Genomic DNA, 10962 nt, shown 5'->3' with positions numbered 1-10962 from the left:
AATGAATCTAAATGGTCAACCATTTTCTTTTAAAGTTTTCTTGAAAGAAGGAAGTAGGAGTCATGGGTGATGGGGCTAAACATGCTAAATGCTAGCTTATCTAAGGATAATGCCATGCAAATCCAAGGCTAATGCTACGGTTAGCCTATGCTAATAGACAGCTGGGTCCACAATAACCCAACTGCACCATACCAAGAGAGAGCAAGACTTTCAGTGACTAACAGGAAGGCTGAACTGATTAAGGTTAGCATGTGTTCTCTTGGTGTTGCAGCCACATACAGAGGGGTGTTTTTGTAATGCTAACTATGCTAATTGCTAACATCAGATGTAACCATTTTGTATTTATTTTAAATAATTTGTAAAATCCTTTTGTCAAACATGTGGCATAATGTTGCCTCTGTTTGAAATGTAAAAATGAACCCTCCTGCCAGGACGACTTTCAAAAACCTTTAAAAGCAGTTCACACATCTTCCCAAAACTGACATTGGCTATAAAACCAGCTGTTACTTTTCATTCCCATTCTTGCTTCCCTGGGATAAACGTATTGCATCAAAGTAAAAATAAAAAACCATCTGATGGGTTTTTGAATCTTGTACTGATTGACCTCGGCGTCATTGTCAGCAAATCCATTTCAGCAAAGGTCAAACTGGACTCATCATCTTAGACGGCATCAGAGGAAAAGTGAACAACAATTTTATGGCAACCTGGGTTGGAACTGGACCTGCTTGGGTTCAAAATGCCCTGATGACATCTTGATTTAAAACTATGGAAACAGTAAGATATCAGTGGTGACTCTAACATAAACTCTATTAAAGGGATGAATTATTGATAAATCAGAATGGATTTCTGTGCACATATTCACTCACGAATTGCAAAAACCTTCTCCAGACACCAGCATGCAAACACTGCAGAGCTCTAAAAGCACCTTGTGTGTACATGCTCTGGATGTGTATATTTATCTGTGTGCATGTATGGATGTGTGTCATTTCCGAGCAGCTCGCGTTTTGTCCCAACCCCAAAGCTAAATAAATAGCTCGACACTTTTCCTGCCTCTCAGGCTCCGTGAAAGACCGCTCTGTGGGGGTTTTCTTGCTGTGGGGTCTGTCGTCTGTGCTGAATGTTGCCTCGCCTTCACTGTTCCCCGCAATGCTGCAGAAATTAGTTCCTACGCTGCATTTAAATCACTTCTGAGGGGGGAAAAACTGCACATGTGAGTGCAAACATCAGTGCAGCACTTGTTTAGACTTGATATGAAATTGATTTTTGCTGCAGAAATGTTGAGACTGAACATATGTGTGGCTTTCTTCATAAATCTTTGAACATTTACTGCAACAACCAGGTTTGCAAACAGAACAAAGAAAAGGCCTTCAGTCTGGTCAGGTAGTATAAATCACAGCATTGTGAAAAAAGAAAAATGCAGACGCCTTTTTATTGAAGTTTATTTCCCCTTATTCAGTCAGAGGAAAGTGACTTCACTGCTGACACAAGCTAAACGATGCATGCTGAGTGAGTCCACCTGTTCACAATTAAAGGCAGAGACCCACCAATGAGTCTGAGGAATCCTCTGACATCACCAGGAACCAGCAGGAGGTTCTGCAAGGAAGTTATGAGACAGACAGAAGGTGCAATATTTAGTAAAATAGAGTATACGTCACAACATAAACATCTTAAATTCAGGATGTTCACATGTGAGGTAATGCTATGTTAGCTGATCAACAGCTAATCTTCCAAGAAACCGTTTCTACCCCCCGTCACATCTATCATAAATCCTTTCACTGTTGAAAAATGATGCTCAAGCATAATGTCCATTTGAAATAACCACATAAAAAGCTATTGATGCTAACCCTACAGCGCTAATTATAGACAACTAAAGCACTACACTTAGTGGAAGCTAATGCTAAAGCACTAACTTCAAATCAACTTATTTCTGTACCTGAAAGACAACGAATCTCAAACACCAATTTAATTTTGTCATTACACAAAGGCGCCGCCCCTTTATGAGCGTTAGCATCTCAGCTGCTAACATGCATCAGGTGTGAGCATCCAGGGCAATCCCAGTAACTAAACTTATTATCCAGAGGTTGCCTGCATGACACTCATTTAGTACCATTCTACCAAATATTGCATCCAGGAAGTACTTTGCCATTGGGATTTTGCGTTCCAACATTGTGTATCTCTAGAATGTCTCCAAAACCAAAAACTGGGTTTTCCACTCAAACACCCCAAATAATAAATTTTTCTATGGCTCCAGTTCAGTTCAGATAATGTGATGCTCTACATTCAGAACACTCTGAAGACTCTTCGTTGTTCTGCCGTGTTTGGTTTATTTTTCTGGGGTCGGGATCTTCCTGAAGGACACTTTGAACTTGTGAGAAAAGAGCAGCTGGGTTTTCAAACCTCCGACCCGACTCTAATGGCCGGACCCTTCTCCCACCTGAGCCCCTCCACGGCACGAGCTGCATGTTTTATTAAGCAGCTGACAGAGTGTGTGTGTGTGTGTGAGAGGGTGAGAGTCGAGTGCTTCAGGTTCGTCATGAACAATCCATATTGTGCAGAATATTTAACATGAAAAGTTAATTTTCCATCCTCTCATTCAGACAGAATATACACACACATGCAGAAAACCATCCTCTCACTCCTGGGGCCAATTAGTCAAGTTGAAACATCTTCATTTTTCATTTGAGTGTTCAATGATCAGTATAATTGGAATTAATAAGCCAATTTTGTTTGGCGGAGCTGGGAGTTTTTTGGCACTTGTTTTGAGCCCCATCACAGTTGGTTTACTGGGGAAGAAACCACAAAACAAGGGTCTCATTAACTGGGTCAATTATAGCTGAAAAACATCACCTTATTAATCTTCCAGCGCCTGACATCATAAAGATGCTTTGGTTTGCTTCTCAGGCTGTGTTTATGATGTATGGTGTTTTCTGCATCCCCAGCCATATGCTCACTCCAGCAAAGCAATTATGCAGGTTTGGATCTTAAGTGGATTTCTTGGTTTTTACAGTTTGCATCAAACAGCAGAGGCTCATTTATTGATTTCAGGGTGATAACGGTTTATGGAACATTCAAGTACCTCGATTTTTAAAATTCCTCCAGCAAATTGTCTGCCTTGATTATATTTTACTGTTTGGGACGCCGTATTCCTGCCGAATGATTATTTGTGTTGCACAACAATCTCAATTCCACCACTGAGCTGCTGATTATTAGCAGAACACAGAGTAACCAAACATCCTCTTTCCCCCAGACAAGATCAGTTTCCACATTATGTCAGGGTAACAGGAAGGATTTCATTGATTGATGAAAATATCAGGGTTATCATCATTTTTCAGGAGACTAAAGGGATTTCTGAAGGTGACCTTTCATGCTTCCTTGCACAGGTTATGGTGGGTCTTTGGCCTTTACAAAACATGTTACATTTTTTGCACATAATTTTTACATAATGAGATTTTAATCTGCTCAGATTTGCCTGTTTTCAGCTCCGTTCAGAATGAGGTGTTTTGGGGCCTCTTGTCACTTTAAATTCAAATAAGCCCTGACTCAACATTTATGCTAACAAACAAAAATGACTGCAAATGGAAGCACAACTATACAACCATATATCTTTGAAAAGCAGAAATGGAGTCTCCTGCACAACCAACAAGAATGCAGCAAGTGGTTTCTGGATGATAAGTCAACAACACTTGTCTTTTCCAGCAGCCATTGTACAGCACACAGAGAAGGTAAAACCAGCTGACCAAATGTGCTGGAGCTCCGTTGGGGTTGCTAGGTTGATGAGAGATGTGTGATGTTACATTCCAAAGGTTTTGAAACAAATTATTACATAAACCTTTTGTTGCTGGCTGTTTTTAGAAGTGTTGATTTCAGCTGTTTAATTTGTTGACATCAGTGGCAGGCAGGAGTCTGCTCCAGCAGTCAGTGGTCGACAAGCCGAGTACGCTCTATACGGGTCAGATATCCACCAAGTAATTTTAGAAATTGTATTTGGACGCCCTGGAGTCATCCTGTTTGCTTTAGGTAAGTTCGGTCTGATGAGACGGGATGGTGTGGATATGAAGAGACGCTTCAGAGATGAGATGTTTGTCGTTTCTACTCAGAGACGTCTTCCCTCGTTCTTTCATCCTCTTCCTTCCCACACTCCTGCCAATGACGAATGTGTGTCCTCTCACTCTCTCTCTCTCTCTCTCACACACACACACACACATGCACTCCCAACACATCTCGGCTCCTACTTCTTTATGAACACATACAAAGGGCGACACACATGTAGTGAAGCACAAACTGTTCCCGGCTCACAGTAATAAGAACAGACATGTTCGCGTTGCTTCTCATTTGGATGCCTCTGCACGGCCTGGCCTCCTTTGCTTTATTAAAAACTCAATTCCTATCATTGTCAGAGCTACAAACAGATGGCAGCAAATCTGCTTGGCTCTCGCAGAGGTCATGTGAAAGCTGCTTTTTTTTTTTTTTCCTGCTTGGTTTATTTTGGGGGCTCCAACTTGAGTCTCCTCTCTCTGCATTAAAAATGATGCCTCTCATGTAGAGTGTGACACATCTTTGCGAGGGTGCAAGATTTATTCTTATTTTTTTGCCTCTTCACACCATATTTCTTCGCGCTCTCAGGGGTGGTATTTTTGCACTCTCAAAAACATTATAAATAACCCGGTTTGGATTGAGTGGATCATTCGCCCATCTGTTGAGCGATCTCATTGAAGACTCCGTCTCTCAACGGTTGGAACTCAACTTGCGAACGTGTAAATGCACTGACTGTGGCACAGAGCATTTAAACATGCATGTTTGTGTGCATGAACCATGCAAACACGAGCAAACATGTCTGAGCTGTAACCACGTGGGTGTGATGTTAGTGTTTCTGGTTTGCTCTTAAAATCAGCAACATTTGAGTCATCTCTGTGGTTAATTTGTTTTCACATAGTGAATCATGAACAACTCCTTTATATTTAAGTTTAGTTGTTAATAACTCCTCCTCATTGATGTCATGCAGCCTCAGTGCTGATACCATAACCAGATACTAACTTCACGGCTCTATTAATATGTTTTCTGCGTGATTTCAACAATTTCAATGGTCAAAATTGCTCAGTTTATGCATTGACCAGCATTTTTGCAAGGATAGTTCCTAGTGTAACTATCATGATTCACTAAATAAGACTAAACTATCTTACAAGTTGGCTTTCAGCATAAAGTAGGAAATTATTTTATGCAAATAATTCCTTAATATTGATGGAAACCTACTGATTATTTCACTTGCAACATGGGAACTAATTCTTTTTTAAAATTAAGGAATTGAATATTTACCTAAATCTTGCTGAAAAGTAACTTGTAAATTAGTTTTATCTTATTTAAAGGAAACAAAAATATTTGCACTAGAAACTATGCAAAAATTACATGACAAGATTTAATGTTTTTGCAAATACATGTTGAAATGCAGGGAGAACGGTGAAGTGAAGCAGTGCACACAAATATTATGCACTCAAATTTATTATATTTCAACATTGTTCTTCCAAATCTGGGATTATTTATTCTCCTGAAGGTTTTTCCTCTCAGGGTTGAAGAAATGTTTTCATACCAGTTACTGCCTCAGTTATTCTCTGTGTTTTTCTCTGCCGGTCTGATGAATCGCGTTTCGCTGTGGTCCCAGCGCTCCTCCCTCCTAATGGAAGAATCGCCATGGCAACCAGCTATTCAGCATTTTCCTGCTCTCTGTCTTGTCTGCGTTTTATGATTTTTTTCTTTCATACTAATCATGTAATTAATAATTAGGTAAGAAGCATTTCAGTAACTGACTGAACTGAAGGAAGTTGATAGATGTTGGATCTTTAAGTTGCTACTTTGGCTTTCAGAGAAATAATCTGCTAGTGGAATTAGTGTTTTTCATCAATATTTAGACATTATTTACCCCAGTCAGCTCCTATTTCTTGATGAAAGTACTTCTAAAATTGTTTTGTCTTATTTCAAGGGAACTAAAATATTTGCACTAGAAATAAATCAGAATTACTTGACACGTTTATTTTCCTTTCCTCATTTTAAACTGGTTTTCTGAAATCGTATTTACAAATTAGCCAGCTGTAAAAATGCAAAACCTCAACAGGTTGAAGTCACAGCTACACATTTTTACGCCCTATATTGAAGACATCTTGTAAAAAGTTGCTTTTATAAATGACATCAACTTAAACTTAACCCACCAAAGGCCACATCTGCCAAAAATATTGAAACAATATGAGAAACCACACTGCTGCAGGACTTCTGAGAGAAACGCTGAAGCCCAACAGACTCTGTAAAGCTCTTTGTTCCCATCAGCAGACATTTTGTGGCAGCCAGGGTCTGTGGCAAGCTGCTGCTTTCAGCTGAAAGCATGCCACACTTCATCCACTCACTGGAAAACATTCAAACGTTCTCGTCTCTGCGCTGCTCTGCTCCTGCAGTCAACATGCATCGCACCGTTTCTGCTCTTTGTTTTCCTTCTCCCGGGTCCGGCCTCCGCCGTTATTGGCAGCCAGGGCTAATCAGCAGCCTCATTTTAGACGATAGCAACATAATGACCACTTCTGAGTATGAAAGAAAAGTTTTTTTTTTCTGATTTGAAGGGAGAAGATTGCAGCGTTATGCAGCACTTAGCAAGAAAAGCACTTATGTCTGATATTTCACTGAGAAAATGACAAGATCATTGTTCCTATAGGAGTGAAAAAAATGACATTCCTGTCTTTAAACCAGCTGATGTAACAGTTTTCAAGTAGTTATATGAATATCAATGTAACTAAGAGACCAAAACTTTAAACATTATAAATATAATTTTGATAAAATGATTTTTTTAAGTAAAATGTAACCACTGAATGATATAAACAAGCATTTAACATCCAGCTCTGCTGCTTTGGTTAAAAATTATTTTATCCAAATGATTTTTGATCATTTGAATAAAAAATGACTTATTGTGTCCAAAGCTTCAGTCTTTCATATTGATATAAATCTACATGAATATTTTATATTTCTGCAGATGTAAGACATCAGTTTTCTTAAACTGCGTTGTTTTATTTTCATTCCATAGGAACAATAATCTTGTCATTTTTCAGAAATCTTGCAGAAAAGCAGAAAGTCGCTTTGACTCGGTACCATGACGTGTCCTGTGGTTCTGCTGGGCTCCAACAAACACAACTCAGACGTATTGATCCGAAGCGAACCCTCCAGACAGCAGAGGCCCTGCTACAAAACACACAGCTTATAAATATAAATGACAGTATTAATAAAAGATGACCTTTTATTGATATTCTTCATTATGCATGCAAATAGGTTTTAAAAGAGAACACGGGCAAACCGTGATCTAATGTGCAAACTGTAATAGTTACATGGCTGCTGACCTGAAATCATTAATATTAATTAGAGAGATTGTTTGAGTCGCGGCTGCAGCCGATGACCTCACATACAGGTCAGTTTCATTTCACTTTTCATCACGCGCAGACATGCACAGCTGAAATTACAACTCTGTAATATTTACACTTATTCAGAAAGACTGAGGTTGAAGATGGTAAAACTGATATTATGTGAAGAGCACAGATGGAGATAAATCCACTGAAAGTGCTGCAGATGCAGAAAGACTGTAAAGCAAACGCGTCGCTTACCCAAAGTTTAACATGACGAAAACTGACAACAACGGCCAGAGAGAGGATCTAAGAAGAAAGAAAGAACCTGGAGGTGTAAAGACTGATGGCTGCGGTGATAACTGCTGTTCAGGTGGGCTTATTAGCACCAGGTGTTTCAGACAGACAGAGCAAACGGGCTCGGGAAAATTCACAAGGATGTAATGCATAAAAAATAAACAACAGGAGGTAAAGTTAGCTAACGGGCTGAGATTAATGTACGAGAAACACATATGAAAATGAAAACTCGCTGCAGGCTCTGGAAACAAAGTTTAAAAAGCCCGGCAGAGGCAGATCCTCCGTCCTGGTCGTTAGGAACCTGCTGGCCTGCCAGCGTTTGATGTTTCCCTGGTGTGTTGGAGCAGCAGAGCGTCAGAAACCTGCAGCTCCCCAAGGAAAACTGCTGCGACTCTGAGGAAGCAACGACAAGTCTGAGCAAAAACGTGTTAGTATTTCTCCTTGCAGGCTGCAGGGTGGAGTTCTGGTCGGTCAGGTTTCCTCTCACTGAGGTCCGACTCCAAATCCAGCTGGAGAATCTAAACTGCACATTTTTAAACGTGAATTCTTGTTAGTTGCACTGGACAGATGACATTTTACCCCACTGGAGATGAAACACGTCTAAGTCACACACCATGATACACGATAAACTAATGTTAGGATTAAAATGCTTTGATTGTTTATGTGGATGATTTGTTCTGGAGGAAGGAGGGAAGAAGAGGAAGAGTTTGGATTGGAGAAACGGTTTGAACTTCTTTCTTCTCTCTGCTTCAATGAAACATTATTTTTGACTCCTCTGGGGTTTGGGGTCAGAGTTCAGGCATCATGTGAGCTTTAAAGATGGTCATCCACCACTTCCAGTTGGAAAAACATTACTGACATCATAACAAAGAGCAAATATCATTTCAGCTGAAACAAATCCAAAACAGATGGAAGAGGATGAAGAAGAAAATGTAAATTTTGACTTTTGATATGAGAACATTCAGATTTTTTTATTTCATCACAATTTGGAGTTTAAAGTCATAATTATGAGAAGGATTGTCAAAATCCCAAGGTTAAAGACAGAATTATCAGAAGAAAATGTAAAATTCTGGGATTAAAGTCAGGATTATAAGAAAAAAGTCATTTTTTTCAGAGGCCCCAATCCTCTAAAAACCCTTTTAAAACCAGAGCTGAATTGTCTAACTTCCAATGTCTCATGCAAAAAAAAAAACAAAAAAACAAACTACAAATCTGAAGTACCAGAACTACTCCAACAAATAATTATACACTGTAGAAAACGTGTCTGTCTAAATGTCTGACGGCTTTTCTTTGTTTGGTTATTATGCAGGTTATCTCAATCCAACGGTCAGGAGGGACGGAGTGTCGGCTGCTGCAGTTCTATCTAGCAAACCTTTCAGTCCCACAAAAGTAGTGACATAACTGCCTGAGAGCATCAACAAGAAGCTGAGAATGTCTCAACAGAGGCACGTTAGTGGCAGCAGCAGCAGTTTGCATGAAGTCTTGGAGAGTTTCTGAAATCTGACGGATGATGTTAACAAATCCAACACAAAGACAAGAGTGAGGAAAGAGCAACACAACATGCTCTCCATCCCAGTTTCATCATCTCTGCTGCATAATGAGCAAACAGAGCCTTCCTGCGACGGCCGCGCTTTTACTTTGCGTATCAATTTGATAATTGGGAGTTTGAAGCTCAGCACCAGATCCGTGTTGGAAACGCGATAAGCATCATCTGGACTGATCTCCATGATTTTTACGTTGTTTTTCTATAAAACCTCCTGTCGTATGTTTCATGCATGTGGAAAACATTTCATCATACTGATACCTCAGTATTTATAGACTCGTAGCTTACCAGCTCATGAAATGAGTGCAGATTTAACCTCGACTCCTTCTGTGCCTCCAGTTTGGTTGTTTTTAACAGCTGAAGACAGAAACCTCAGTGAACCTCTCCTCATCTTACTAGCTCCGTTTCGTGAATATACTTTGAATAAATGTGTTTGCACTTCCTTTTACCCGTAACATTTCATGGTGCGTCACCTTAAAACAGTCGCTGGTCGACATCATCCCTCAGAACCAACCGACATGTTCAGTTTTATCTATAATCTATATTTTATATGAAGTATCTATTCAGATATTCTGAAACACACTGAACTTTTCATTAAATGTAAGAGAAAATCATCAAATATGCATGAAGTAAAGAGTTAGAATAATTCTCTCTGTGTGTAAGGACTCAAAGTAATATTCTAGTTTCTCTTTCTGGAATAAGTTACAAAGAAAACAGATCTTTTTCCCACGATGTTTAATTTTTTTGAGCTGACCTTGACTATTCATTTTTTGTGATCAAAGACTTTATAAAAAATGTATCATGATGAGAAATGTGGGTTCCTTGTGTAACTTTTATGTTTGTTTTGTGTCGCTTTTGTGGAAACTATTCCTGGTACCTGATATTTTCATCCTGGTTTCTTATTAAGTAGCAAATATTTTTAAACTTTCTATTTTAAATCTTTGAACATTATTTTGTTTTGTGTAAATTGATTATTTTGTTAATTATTACAGTGATGTAGCCATTGTAGATAAAAAAAAGGATTACATTCCCACCAAAAATTCAGAAATTTAGAGGTTAATCTCAGAAACTTTCTAGAAAAAAAATTATTCAAAAGCTGTAGATTTGCGAAGAAAAAATTTAAAATTTTGAGAAAAAGTCTGGCAGACAGAACTGCCAGATGAACTCAAAAATGCATGAATTTTAAGTTGTTTTTCTATAAAACCACCTGTAATTTGTTTCATGCATGTCCAGTTTTTCTAGAGAATTTCTGAGATTATTCTAAGTTGTGAAGTTTTTTTTCCCTTTAAAATTTTGACTTTTGGAGCTTAAAATTGTCCTTATTTTTCTAGATTAATTTAAAATTTCCTGAGTTTTTTGGCAGAAATGTACTCCCTTTTTTCTCTCTACAAAGACCATAATTTACTGTCCTAAATTATTCATCTTTTAAACCCACATAAATCTCCCGGTGGTTTTATGCGCTTACTCACCAATCAGGTTTTGTATCCCGTTAAATGTGCTGAAATAATGCCAGTCCTGTGCTGAGCAGGATTTAACGATGCAGCCTGTCCAGATGCTGCTCGACTTCCACCTCCTCAATGAAATATTAACATCTGCTTTCACTTCGATGGCACTCCAGCTCCTGTGAGGTTCACTTAAAAATCCATACAGCCACTAACAGACTGAGGAAGTCGCGGCGCTGCTGACCTGCATGCCAGCCTGAGATCTTTGTGTCTGTCACAGGGATCTTTAACACTGCAGCTGAATTATTCA

Source organism: Poecilia latipinna, unplaced genomic scaffold (assembly GCF_001443285.1).
Source record: "Poecilia latipinna isolate Pla-1442-1.1 unplaced genomic scaffold, P_latipinna-1.0 Scaffold240, whole genome shotgun sequence".
NCBI classification, from domain to species: domain Eukaryota; kingdom Metazoa; phylum Chordata; class Actinopteri; order Cyprinodontiformes; family Poeciliidae; genus Poecilia; species Poecilia latipinna.
Note: the sequence above shows the minus strand (reverse complement) of the source record.